A 12,914-nucleotide genomic window follows, 5' to 3' on the forward strand; every position below is an offset into this window, starting at 1 on the left:
TAATATTAGAATATGTACTGGTTATTATAAATAGTATACATAATGAGGAACGATTAATGAGTGCCGTAGGATTAGTGTATTCGAGTCTCAAATGTAATAAAGAATGAACATAACGGAAATTGACAACATATGCAGTAAATTTTATGCACGCGATATAAATTAATTCACAAACGTGATTCAAATCCATCCAACTTTATAATACGCGGATTAGTGTTACAATTGCAACATCAAATTAAAGTTATGGAGAACTAACTCACAATGAGAAATAAAATTAAACGAAAACATGAAATGAGTGGAAAAGCAGGGCAATTCCGAAATGAGTTTTAACAATTGCAGATTGGAACTAAGTTAATAAGTTAACAATGACAATTTGAAATAGTTTTGGTTTAAATTTGATTTTCTGCATCGAATACACTCATGCTAACTTCACGAGCGTAATCGTCGTAGTTGTATTCTTCAGGGGACCAAGTTTCCACTGGTGGTGGTGCAGAGGGGCTGGCAATCGTCAATTCGTAGTTTGTTTCGGGAACTGGCGGCCTTGTAGCTTCTTCATGAAGGATTGTTTCTATCACCGGGTTTGTTCGTTTCGGTTTCTTGGAAACCGGAGCTGTTGAATCATCACTAACCGAATTGACCGAGCTTTCGAATCCGTAGTAGTCTGGAGCTCGTCGGTTTCGTTTAGCACTAGAATTCGGAGGAGACGTGGTTGAAGACGTCACGGAAGGAGCAGCAACAGACGATGTATTTGACGTATTCATACTCACCGATGTGGTGCGTGATCGTTTTCCCCCGACTTGAGGTTTTCGTGGTTTTCGTGCCAACATTGCCTTCGAAATGTTGCTGTTGGCAGATGACACACCCGATGCTGCATCTGACTGTGTTGGGCGGTGTCGAATTTTTATCTCCCCACGGAATTTCTTCTTTAGTTCCTTCGTGTGCTGCGCAATTTTTTCTTCCGTAGTTTTATCATAAGGGAGGGGTCGACGCTGTGCATATTGCCACAGTTCAGTGTTTCTTTCGGCGCGAGTACCGAATTTAGCAATATCGCTATTGCGAACGCTTACTTCAGGTACTCCTGGTTCTTTGATGACGGTTGTCGTATCTGATGTACGAACAACCGTACTTCCTGGTGCCAGTGTTTCCCAAAGACCGCGGAGGTCTCGTTTGGAACGTTTGGTCACCTTGCGAGCGAGCTTCAAATCCAGTGACTTCTCCGATCTGGGGATGGGGTTATTCAGTTTGGGATGTAATATGAAGCGGGAGACAGATTTGTTGTGTTCGCCGTTGTAGCGGCGTCCGGCGTCAACTTGTGCCCGCTGCATTGCCTCTTCAATCAGTATGCCGCTTCTGTCTCCCGTCACCCATCCATTTTCATCCAAGTAGTCCTCAACAGGAACAGTGTCAGCGTCTAAATAGTGGTGAAGAATGTTTTCATATGACAGATTAGATGATTTAGGTGTTGTACTTATATTGCTTAGTGGTGTGTTTGGCTTACGTCCGAAGTGTGCTTGGAAAGGTGTTACATTTGTAGTCTTTTGTTTACATATACGTAATTGATATACAATTGACTTTTTTGCTTCTTTAATTGTGAATGTTTTATTTCTATTGTCTAATTTCATGCAGCCTAAGCGTCTTTTAATTGTTTGTATCAAACGCTCCACTAATCCTATGGCTCTATGATCATTTACAGGGGCAGGTAGTATGTTAATATTGTGTTGTTTGCAAAAGTTTTTAACTTTATAACCTATTAAACATCGTGCTTGATCAAGTCTAATATTTCGGGGAACACCGTGTGTTTGAATGTAATCATCTAAAAATTTTAGTACATTGGGTCCATTAGCTTTATCAAATACTTCTACAGAAGGATATTTGGAAAAACGATCAATATATGCTAAAAAATATGTGTCTTGATCTTTTTCATTCGTGATAGGACCTCCGAAGTCAATCTGTATTTCTTCATTTGGTTCTGTACATGGCAATAAAGGTTTCCAATTAGACGCCGGAATAACAGGTTTAAGGTTCTTACCAATATCTGTGCATGGTTTGCACGTGGCCGCTTTATTTAGAATTTCGCGGTGCATATACGGCCAGAACGCGTATTGGCCAAGCGTTATCATCCCCCAACTTCCTGGATGGGTTAAGTGGAGGCTTTCCAACACCGCGTCTTGAATGGAGTGTGGAATCGCAACGCGTTCGTCCGCACAAACACATCCTGAGCGGACGTGCAAGTCTCGCCAGTACGAGAAGAGGTACGGGTTGACTTCCTTGCATCTCTGGGGGTCATCTTGAAGTATGCAGTCCCGTACTTCTTTCAGAACTGCGTCCTTGCTGGTCAGTACTGCCAGAAAGCCTTTTGTGAACAATTGTGTCAGGTTGTTCTCAAACACCTCTTCTTTTGACAACTCGACACTAGGAGAAGGGTGTCCCTCATTTGAAGATCGGGTCGTTCCTGAATTTGGAGTGGATTGAAATGTCACTCGGCTGTGGGTAGGGGGAGTTTGCGGGTTTCGGCTGTGTGAAGGGGAAGTACTCATTTCGTGATTTTCAATTACGTGGATATGAGTGCAGTTAGATGTAGTGTTTATTTTTGACTGGATTTGAGTTGAGTTTGCACTGGTATTAGAATGAGATTGTATTTGTGCTGCGTTTGCAGAGTATTTAAGGAGCAACTGATTTGTATTTCGATTAATGGCAGAAAGCAAATTGGAATAGTTTGTTGAGCGAGGATGTGAGGCACGTGTGGAATCTGTGGTAATGACGCTGTTAAAGTGTCGTGATTGACAGGTTTGTGGTGTGGTATTTACATAAATTGCTGCAATTGCGTCACGAATGCGGGTAATTGTTGCTACCGCAAATTCCTCGTCATATTTGTTTGTAACTTTTGCTTTCTGATTTGGTTGGCGAGAAATATAATCTACCAGTCCCATTTTTGCACCGGGGATATGTTCAATATTAAAGTCAAAAGGTAAAAGACGATCAGTCCATCGTGTTAATCTACTATTATAAGATTTGTTTGATCTGTGTTCTTGCATAATTGAGAGTAATGCACGATGATCTGTTATTATTGTAAATGATTTGCCAAATAAATAATATTTAAAATATTCTACGGACCACACAAAACCTAGTAATTCAAGTTCGTTAATGCTATAACGTTCCTCATTGGAGTTAAGGAATCGAGATGCAAATGCAACCGTATGCCAACCTGTAGGCGAACGTTGTTCTAGTGCTGCTCCTAATCCGGCTCTAGAAGCATCGCATTTGATCCGCGTTTCCAAGTGAGGATTGTAATGTGTGTTTTCTGTGGCGTTTGCTACTTTATTTTTAATTGCTTGGAAATGTGTATCGTGTTCTAAGTTCCAAATGAATTTTGTATTCTTTTTTAATAATGGACGAAAAGGATGACATTATTGAGATAAGTTAGGAATGAATTTACCAAGGTAATGTACAGAACCTAAGAATGATCGGAGTTGTTTTAAATTTTTAGGTGCTGTTAGGGATGCAATTGCTGCTGTTTTTGACTCAAGTGGGGCTATTCCAGATTGACTGAATTTATGTACTAACCATTCTATTTCGGTTTTTGCAAAATGACATTTAGGTAAGTTGATTCGTAGGTTATCCTCATCTAATTTTTTGAGGCACTGGTAAACAAGTTTTAAGTGGTCTTCTTTAGACCCACGGCTAACTACTATAATGTCATCTAGAAAGCAGTAAGTATTTTTTAGTCCCACTAAAGTATAGTCCATTACTTTTTGGAAAGCTGCTGGCATGTCAGTTAGGCCGTAGAAACCTGTAATGAACCGATATGTTCCCGTTCTCTCACCGCTGATAATATTAAAGTTACAATGTTTGGCCGTTTCCGGATCTAATTTAAGTTGACTGTATGCGTACTTCAAATCCAGTGTGGAATAATATGCTGTTTCTTGTGATGCGGATGTGTTTAAATTTTGCTGAATTGTGTCAATCAAATTATCAATATTTGGCATTTGATATTTGTTTTTGTGAATAGACTTATTTAAAATTTTTGAATCTAGTGCTAATTTAACTGTTTTATCTCTTTTAACTGTAATAACTATAGGTGAGATGAAGTTTTTGTCGGAACAACTATTTAATTTAATAATGTGTTTTTCATCAAGTAATTTTTTAAGTTCTATGTTAACTAATGGTTGTAAATTAATAGGTACTCGTCTTCCTTTTTGATGAGTTGGTGTAAATTCATTATGAAATGTAGACTTTACTGAATGTTTTAGAGATTTACCGACACGGGTGATGAGTTCGGGAAAGTCAAAAGAAATTTGTCGCTTAATTGGGCATTGATTTTGATCAATGTTTGTCACTTGTTTTAATTGAATTACTGAGAAACCTAATTTTGGGAAAAGGTCTCGTCCAATGATTGGTCGGTGACCATCTTCGACGACAGTTACATCGACATCTGAGGCTATCCAGTCATTGCACTTTATTGATGTCTTGATTATACCTTTTATCTTGATTATGTCATTGGAGAAAGTTTTTAAGTCATGGATTTCGGGGGACTGTATCCAATAACTATCTTTGCATTCCAATACCACTTTGTCTGCTAGACTTTTGTTAACGATCGTACAAACACTGCCTGAATCCACCAATGCTTCGGTGCTTGTATTTCCAACTCGAATGTCCAAATTTACGGGTTCTACCTCGCGAGCGTCGGTGTTGTACGAAATTGCCGCTACACAATTGTCATCGTAATCATCGTAGTCGGAATCGTAATTGGCATCGTATATGCTCTTTTGTTGTAGGAGTTTGCTAATATTGTTTACTTGTTCGGTCACTGATGTCGTGGTGCCGACTGTAGCCGCTTCCGAAATTGAGTCATCTACGTAGTTTACTCGAGATCAGGGTTTGTTAGCTTGTTTTGTTTTGCGACAAACCTTAGTGAAATGGTTAGAGATTCCACAATTTTTACATATTTTCCCACGGGCGGGACAATTTTGTCTATGAGATGGAGTCCAACCATATCCACAATTCGGACAGATTGTCGGTTTTACGAATTGATTTGTAGATGGTCGCTTTTTATTCCACGATCCTTGGATATTGTTTATCGAGTGAACTTCATTAGTTGAATTGTTGGTTGCGGTTCCGGAGATTTTAAGTTGTGTTTGTATGCCCATTTCGATACTGATCGCTATTTCGAGAGCTTTTTTAGGTTCTCGTGTTTCTTTTAGCAATTCTCTTTGAATTTCTCCATCTTGCATGTTAGCAATAAACACGTCCCGTATTATCGATTCCTCACGGCTTCCCAAATCACAATTTAGGGAAAGTTCTCGAAGGCACCCGTAGAACTTTTCCACTGGTTCGCCTTTCATTTGTTTTCGGGATAGAAATGTATATCTGTCAAATGTAATATTCCTTTGTTTGGTGAACACTTCATCAAGGCATTCCCATAGAACTTTCATGGTCACTCTGTCAATTTGGATACTTGGTTCTTGTGAACCAAAAATTCGTCTTCCTTCAACTCCCAGGCTGAGATACGTTAGGGATACTGCTTTACTGTCACAGTATTTCCAAGGCTTTTCCCCACATAGTATGCCCACAAGTTCTGCTTTCTGGCATCGGTTAAGCCATGAGTTTTTTAGCTGTTCATTCCTAGTACGTCTGTCTCTTTCGCTTTGAGCAGTGCTGTTTTGAACGTCCTCCTCGTAGATTGGTTCTGGGGAAAGGGTAACTTTTTCTGGGGGGTCCTCAAGAAGAGTATCGATTGATATTCCTTCTTTAGCCATGATGGCTAACTTTAGCATGACCTGCCATCTGTCCCATTGCAATGGAGGCTCCAACGTCGGTTTTTCCCAAAAGGGCTCGATTCCCAAGAGTGCGCGTTCTTTTGTAGCTGACTGCGCCATGTGATAACCCTGACTATAGGGTACAATCGTGCTGCGAATCCACTCAGATTTAGATGTATGGATTCGAGGTACGAATCCAAGTTTCCAACGTCAATTGGATTGTTACTTTTAGAATTAGCTACAATCGCGGTGCGAATGTAGACAATTTAAATGGTGGTGGATTTCTCCTTCAAATCCGCTAAGTTTTTATCTAGTGGAAAAGAGATTAGATTATGAACGACTGAATTTAGTAAGATGATTCAAAAAGAATGAATAGTTAAGTAAAAGTGGGAGGTGTGAACAGTATGAAATAATGACTTTTTAGTCGGCGGTAATTTATAATTATGTGAACATTGACTTTTAGTTTTACAAGGACAAGTATAAATAAATTAAATACAATTTACTAAATGGGAACTAAATTATGGTACAACCGTACCACAAAATACATTCAAAACTTGACTGCTGTTTTTGCTGATTTTTGAATCTAGTTTCCAAGCATCTACTTTCAGCCTTATTAAGGCAGAAACTTCGAAGCTTTTTTACCTCTCTAGCGTTAACCACCAATGCGCTAACCATCAATCCGCTATCTTAAATTGATTAATATCAATACCTCCTTTCGAAGACTGAATTAAGATTTTTAGTTATCACCACAAGTGAAGTTCTTTCGAACGATAACAAGATCGTAAACGAAACCTGTAAACATATGCTGCATGCTACTACATTTAACTACATATGAACCTGAAATTATACTACCAGTTATTTCAATTTTCATGTCCGATTATAATGAAATATTTCCTGTTCTACCTAATTTTTTTTTTCAGTACAGATATTAAATCTTACTGAAATAAATTTTGTTAATGAGAAACTATTTGTACTGGCGAATGTTTTCCAAGACTATTCGAATATATACCCATCTATTATACTATATTGATAGATGATCAACAAAACTATATTTGATCATCATGATGACATGTTCTCACCTGTCGCTTCACTAATTAAACTCTCATTGCAAATTTTGATGGGTCTCCTGTTCTCGTCGAAGGTTATTCTCCTGTCCAAAATAAGGAAGGCAAAGTTGTATCCATCTTGTTTGGATCCAGTGTAGTTGCTGGAATAGCGAATATGATTAACAAAGAACTGTTCAGCAGTTCCCTGTTCGTCGTAGAAACTCATTGTGAAGTCACCTGAAGAGAAACATTTGATCAAACTTTTTGTTGACATTTTCCACAGGAATCATAATCTACATCCAACAAATCTAGCCATTATGGTCAAATGTACTTGGGAAACAAACGCTGCAGTTGTTACAACAGCCGAATTCTTCAGCATGCAAAATTTTGGGTATATACTGCCTCCCCCTCCCCCTCCCCTACATTCCTCTTCTCCCCCTCGTTGCGATAAACTTTAATCTTCTGTATGCGAAAGTACCTTATGTTGACCTTTTTTTAGCAATCCTAGTAAATTATTGGAAAAAAGTTATGGATATGTCTCCTAATGTTTTGGAGCCTAAATATCATTGCCAGTCATGATCTGTGTTATTTCATGTATGTCAAGAATCTTCAAAAATGTTCATTAATTAATTTGAACGCTCTACTCCATGATTAATGGAAGACTAAAAATTTGTTCATTGCTGCACAATTACTTATTAAAAAATCACTTGCTTTGAATTTATTTGTACACCAAACAGCAAATTATTCTAATTTTTTTGGCAAAAAATATCATAGTTGAGTTGGAGTTATTAATGCTTGGAACAATTGGTTTTAACACCGTAGACGAAATGAAGACCGTTGACGAAATAACGTAGAAAGTCTCCGTTTTCCAACACCTTCTCTCAAAAACATAAACTAATGACAGATATGTGCGTAAAAAGATTCAAAAATCGGAAGTCAGATCTTTTCTGTTACTCCCCCCCCCCCCCGAGCCCCAAGTTTTTCCTCAATACCTCAATATCAACACCAACCATGTTTCATTACTACTAGAATGACTGAGACAAATGAAAGCTTTTAGAGCACTTTGCCAGAAAAATAACTTCATCAACCCAATTCTTGTGACCTAAAATTTCCCAAGCTGATTGAAACGCAAATTTTCATCTATGCATGCGTTATATGCTAGACATTGTTTCCCTATGTATCAAATTGAAAACTTCTCAAACTGCACGTTTCTTACTGGAAAAGATTAAATTGTAAGAACTTGCTAGTCCAATGCTTAACTCCTATAAACTTGCACATGGAGCAGCTAACTTGTAAAGTTGGTCAATGATCGTAGAAAGATCGTGTCAATTAGTTGCTCAGTTTGTATAACAAAATTCAATGTGACTTAAGTTGACATGGATGTTTTTCAATTTTCTCAACTCAGGAGGCCTTTTTGCAATTCAGATAAGAGAGACTAGATCTCAATTCATCATTTTTTAATCATATTTGTTATTAAATTCAATTTTCATCGGAACAATTTTCACTCAATATAAAGTATTTTGGCGACCGGTTTCTTTTTGAAGAGTTTTCCGAAAATTTTGTGCCCTTTTAGACTTGGGTTAAGTTTTCATCTTCATATGTCCTAATCTTTCTCAATTTTTTCATTTACCCATCAATTTTGGATACCATCTTTTTTTATTATTTCAATTCAAACTCTGCTGGTTTCCTTTTTTCTTTTGTTTTAAACTTTCCTTATTAAGAGATGTTTTTCAGCAATTTGTTTTGGTGCCTCTTTCACCTCATTAAGTGGAAAACGGTATTTCATTTTTAATTGTGCACATACAGACCGCCCACAAGAATTTCATGGGATTAAAGACTTCGCCAAAATACTTCTATTTGATTCCCTTACAGTCCAATTGACTACACGAAAGGAGCGAGAGTTGGTGCAATTTTGCAATCGATTGTAAGTAAAACCTGAGTTTCTACAGGCTTTCACATTCAGTAATGGTTAAGCGACTCTGCTTGAAGTCACTGAGAAGTTCTGGCGTTTATCTAGAACCGCGAAGCAGTTCGAGATATTAAGTCACAATTTTGAAGTGACTTCTGCAGAGTCACTTAACCATGCTTAAAACACGAAATGCGCACGTTTTAAAATGACGAAAGTCAACGAGATTCAAATTCTGACTAATAAGCAATTTCTGGAATTTTGACTTCTGGCACAGCAGACTTTCGGCATTTTAATATGTGTACGTGAGTGCTTTAAGCCATCTGAATTACTCTTACGTTCTCGGTTTTGTAAGGTCTAATGATTTTAGCAGCAAAAAAACGTTATTGTAATTAATTCACACAATTAAGAAGTGAAATTGGATTACACATGCCCTCATGAACAATGACAGTGAGAAAACTTTAATGATAAAAGCACTGACAAAAGATCAAAAGTGTAGATCACAACCTTGTAAGTGTTGTTCATAGCCACCCGTAGAGCTCATTTTGAGACGTGTACAAGGATCTTGTCAAATAGACTGAATTGAAATATTGGAAAGCGAATGATATACTGCTCTTTATGTTGACAATAATTAACTTGTGTTCCTACACCGCTGAAAAGTTGTGTGGCGAGTTTTCGATTAGCTTTGCAATTACGGTTCTGCAGTTTTGTTATGCTGGAGAATAAAGCTCTTTGGACTTTTCTCAAAAAGCCTTTACTTACACTTTAACATGAAACGCTGAGCTGGAAATAAATTATAAAGCAATCTTACAAACCACAGTGTAGAAGCAAAATCCACAGTATAGAAAAAAATTCAAAGTCATTAAAACCAATAGCTATAATTTGAAATCATTTAATAGGTTCATTTATGCATGTTTAGGAGTCCATTGCTACCTTTCACTGTTCTGTATAAGACGTACGATAGCGAAAAGAAACACTATTACGGGCTATAATCAAAACTTATACTATATTCTGCGGGAACGGTCTCGCAGTCAGTAAAATCTTAATCTTTTCACTGAAAACATTGAATATGTGAAATCGCTCGTTTTTTTAGTGCTTCGCTTTCTTCCAATTGGAGTAGTCATTTTTAAACACACACATATAAACGCAAACGCACATATAATCATGTTTTCACTCATATAAATAAACAACAAGGGTGGAAGGGTGTAATCAAATTGCACGCGAGGAGAAGTAAAAGTGTAAAAAGAAACGATACAAGCGATAACGGTGGAAAAAAGAATTTTTTATCAATTCACCTTTAATTATACTAATTACACTCTCTCAATTACAATGGTGTAAGAGTGTAAAAATAAATCAGAGAAGCCATAACGGTGGAAAAATGAGTGTAATTTTTATTAAGTCACATTAAATTACACTCTAGAAATAAAAAGGGTGTAAGAGTGTAAAAATAATTGATTCTTTTCATAAGGGTGGAAAAAAGGGTGTAATCTTTTATCATTCCACCCTTCTAAGAGTGTAAAAAGAGTGTACAAAAGAGTTTAATAACTGTGTAATTTTTTAAAATTACACCCTTTCACTCTTTTCCCGGATAAATAAGAGTGGATGAAACCCCGTCCCGCGTGGAAATATCAAAGGTTTTTATGTTTCAAAACGAAAGGTCGCCTAAGTTCAGCTGGAGCTTTGGACCCTTTAATGTCTTCCTTTTATTTTGTGTATCTTGTGCGGAAACAGTCAGGAAATCTGGTTCATTTTTTCCTAAAGTGTCGTACACAAGTACCTTGAACACTGCTGTTCACCTGTATGGGTAACATTTTATTTGTTACCCAATTGACTACAGTCCAATTGACTACACGAAAGGAGCGAGAGTTGGTGCAATTTTGCAATCGATTGTAAGTAAAACCTGAGTTTCTACAGGCTTTCACATTCAGTAATGGTTAAGCGACTCTGCTTGAAGTCACTGAGAAGTTCTGGCGTTTATCTAGAACCGCGAAGCAGTTCGAGATATTAAGTCACAATTTTGAAGTGACTTCTGCAGAGTCACTTAACCATGCTTAAAACACGAAATGCGCACGTTTTAAAATGACGAAAGTCAACGAGATTCAAATTCTGACTAATAAGCAATTTCTGGAATTTTGACTTCTGGCACAGCAGACTTTCGGCATTTTAATATGTGTACGTGAGTGCTTTAAGCCATCTGAATTACTCTTACGTTCTCGGTTTTGTAAGGTCTAATGATTTTAGCAGCAAAAAAACGTTATTGTAATTAATTCACACAATTAAGAAGTGAAATTGGATTACACATGCCCTCATGAACAATGACAGTGAGAAAACTTTAATGATAAAAGCACTGACAAAAGATCAAAAGTGTAGATCACAACCTTGTAAGTGTTGTTCATAGCCACCCGTAGAGCTCATTTTGAGACGTGTACAAGGATGTTGTCAAATAGACTGAATTGAAATATTGGAAAGCGAATGATATACTGCTCTTTATGTTGACAATAATTAACTTGTGTTCCTACACCGCTGAAAAGTTGTGTGGCGAGTTTTCGATTAGCTTTGCAATTACGGTTCTGCAGTTTTGTTATGCTGGAGAATAAAGCTCTTTGGACTTTTCTCAAAAAGCCTTTACTTACACTTTAACATGAAACGCTGAGCTGGAAATAAATTATAAAGCAATCTTACAAACCACAGTGTAGAAGCAAAATCCACAGTATAGAAAAAAATTCAAAGTCATTAAAACCAATAGCTATAATTTGAAATCATTTAATAGGTTCATTTATGCATGTTTAGGAGTCCATTGCTACCTTTCACTGTTCTGTATAAGACGTACGATAGCGAAAAGAAACACTATTACGGGCTATAATCAAAACTTATACTATATTCTGCGGGAACGGTCTCGCAGTCAGTAAAATCTTAATCTTTTCACTGAAAACATTGAATATGTGAAATCACTCGTTTTTTAGTGCTTCGCTTTCTTCCAATTGGAGTAGTCATTTTTAAACACACACATATAAACGCAAACGCACATATAATCATGTTTTCACTCATATAAATAAACAACAAGGGTGGAAGGGTGTAATCAAATTGCACGCGAGGAGAAGTAAAAGTGTAAAAAGAAACGATACAAGCGATAACGGTGGAAAAAAGAATTTTTTATCAATTCACCTTTAATTATACTAATTACACTCTCTCAATTACAATGGTGTAAGAGTGTAAAAATAAATCAGAGAAGCCATAACGGTGGAAAAATGAGTGTAATTTTTATTAAGTCACATTAAATTACACTCTAGAAATAAAAAGGGTGTAAGAGTGTAAAAATAATTGATTCTTTTCATAAGGGTGGAAAAAAGGGTGTAATCTTTTATCATTCCACCCTTCTAAGAGTGTAAAAAGAGTGTACAAAAGAGTTTAATAACTGTGTAATTTTTTAAAATTACACCCTTTCACTCTTTTCCCGGATAAATAAGAGTGGATGAAACCCCGTCCCGCGTGAAATATCAAAGGTTTTTATGTTTCAAAACGAAAGGTCGCCTAAGTTCAGCTGGAGCTTTGGACCCTTTATGTCTTCCTTTTATTTTGTGTATCTTGTGCGGAAACAGTCAGGAAATTTTGGTTCATTCTTTCCTAAAGTGTCGTACACAAGTACCTTGAACACTGCTGTTCACCTGTATGGGTAATATTTTATTTGTTAAAGTGACCTATGTTACCTAATACTGTTTATATCTGCCTTTAATTTTCCACTCATCTCCAGTCATCATTATTCATGCATTTAATTCTGATCTTCTGTCTGTTCACTTGAGTTTCAACAAATCTTCTGTTCAATTATTATTCGTCATGTAAGGTCTGAGTTTGCAATAATAACAACTAAGACTACTATTAACCAAGTTATTCTTTCTCTAAAATACTTTTTTGATATCCGGTTGAACTTAAAACCTTCATCCGTTTTCTCTCTCTCTCCCTCTCTCCCTCTCTCTCTCTCTCTCTCTCTCTCACTCTCTCTCTCTCTCTCTCTCTCTCTCTCTCTCTCTCTCTCTCTCTCTTTCTCTCTCTCTCTCTCTCTCCTCCCTCTCTCTCTCTCTCTCTCTCTCTCTCTCTCTCTCTCTCTCTCCTCTCTCTCTCTCTCTCTCTCTATCTCTCTCTCTCTCTCTCCTCTCTCTCTCTCTCTCTCTCTCTCTCTCTCTTTCTCCCTCCCTCTCTCTCTCTCTCTCT

The 12,914-nt window shown here is 37.2% G+C and overlaps 1 long non-coding RNA gene across 3 annotated transcripts in view; it reads right to left on the bottom strand.

Moving 5' to 3' along the window:
* LOC142345542 (uncharacterized) overlaps positions 1-12,914 on the bottom strand; it is a 168,777-nt gene that overhangs the window by 151,097 nt on the left and 4,766 nt on the right. The window lies entirely within an intron of this gene.

This window comes from Convolutriloba macropyga, chromosome 9 (assembly GCF_964194025.1).
Source record: "Convolutriloba macropyga chromosome 9, txConMacr16.3, whole genome shotgun sequence".
Taxonomy (NCBI): domain Eukaryota; kingdom Metazoa; phylum Xenacoelomorpha; order Acoela; family Convolutidae; genus Convolutriloba; species Convolutriloba macropyga.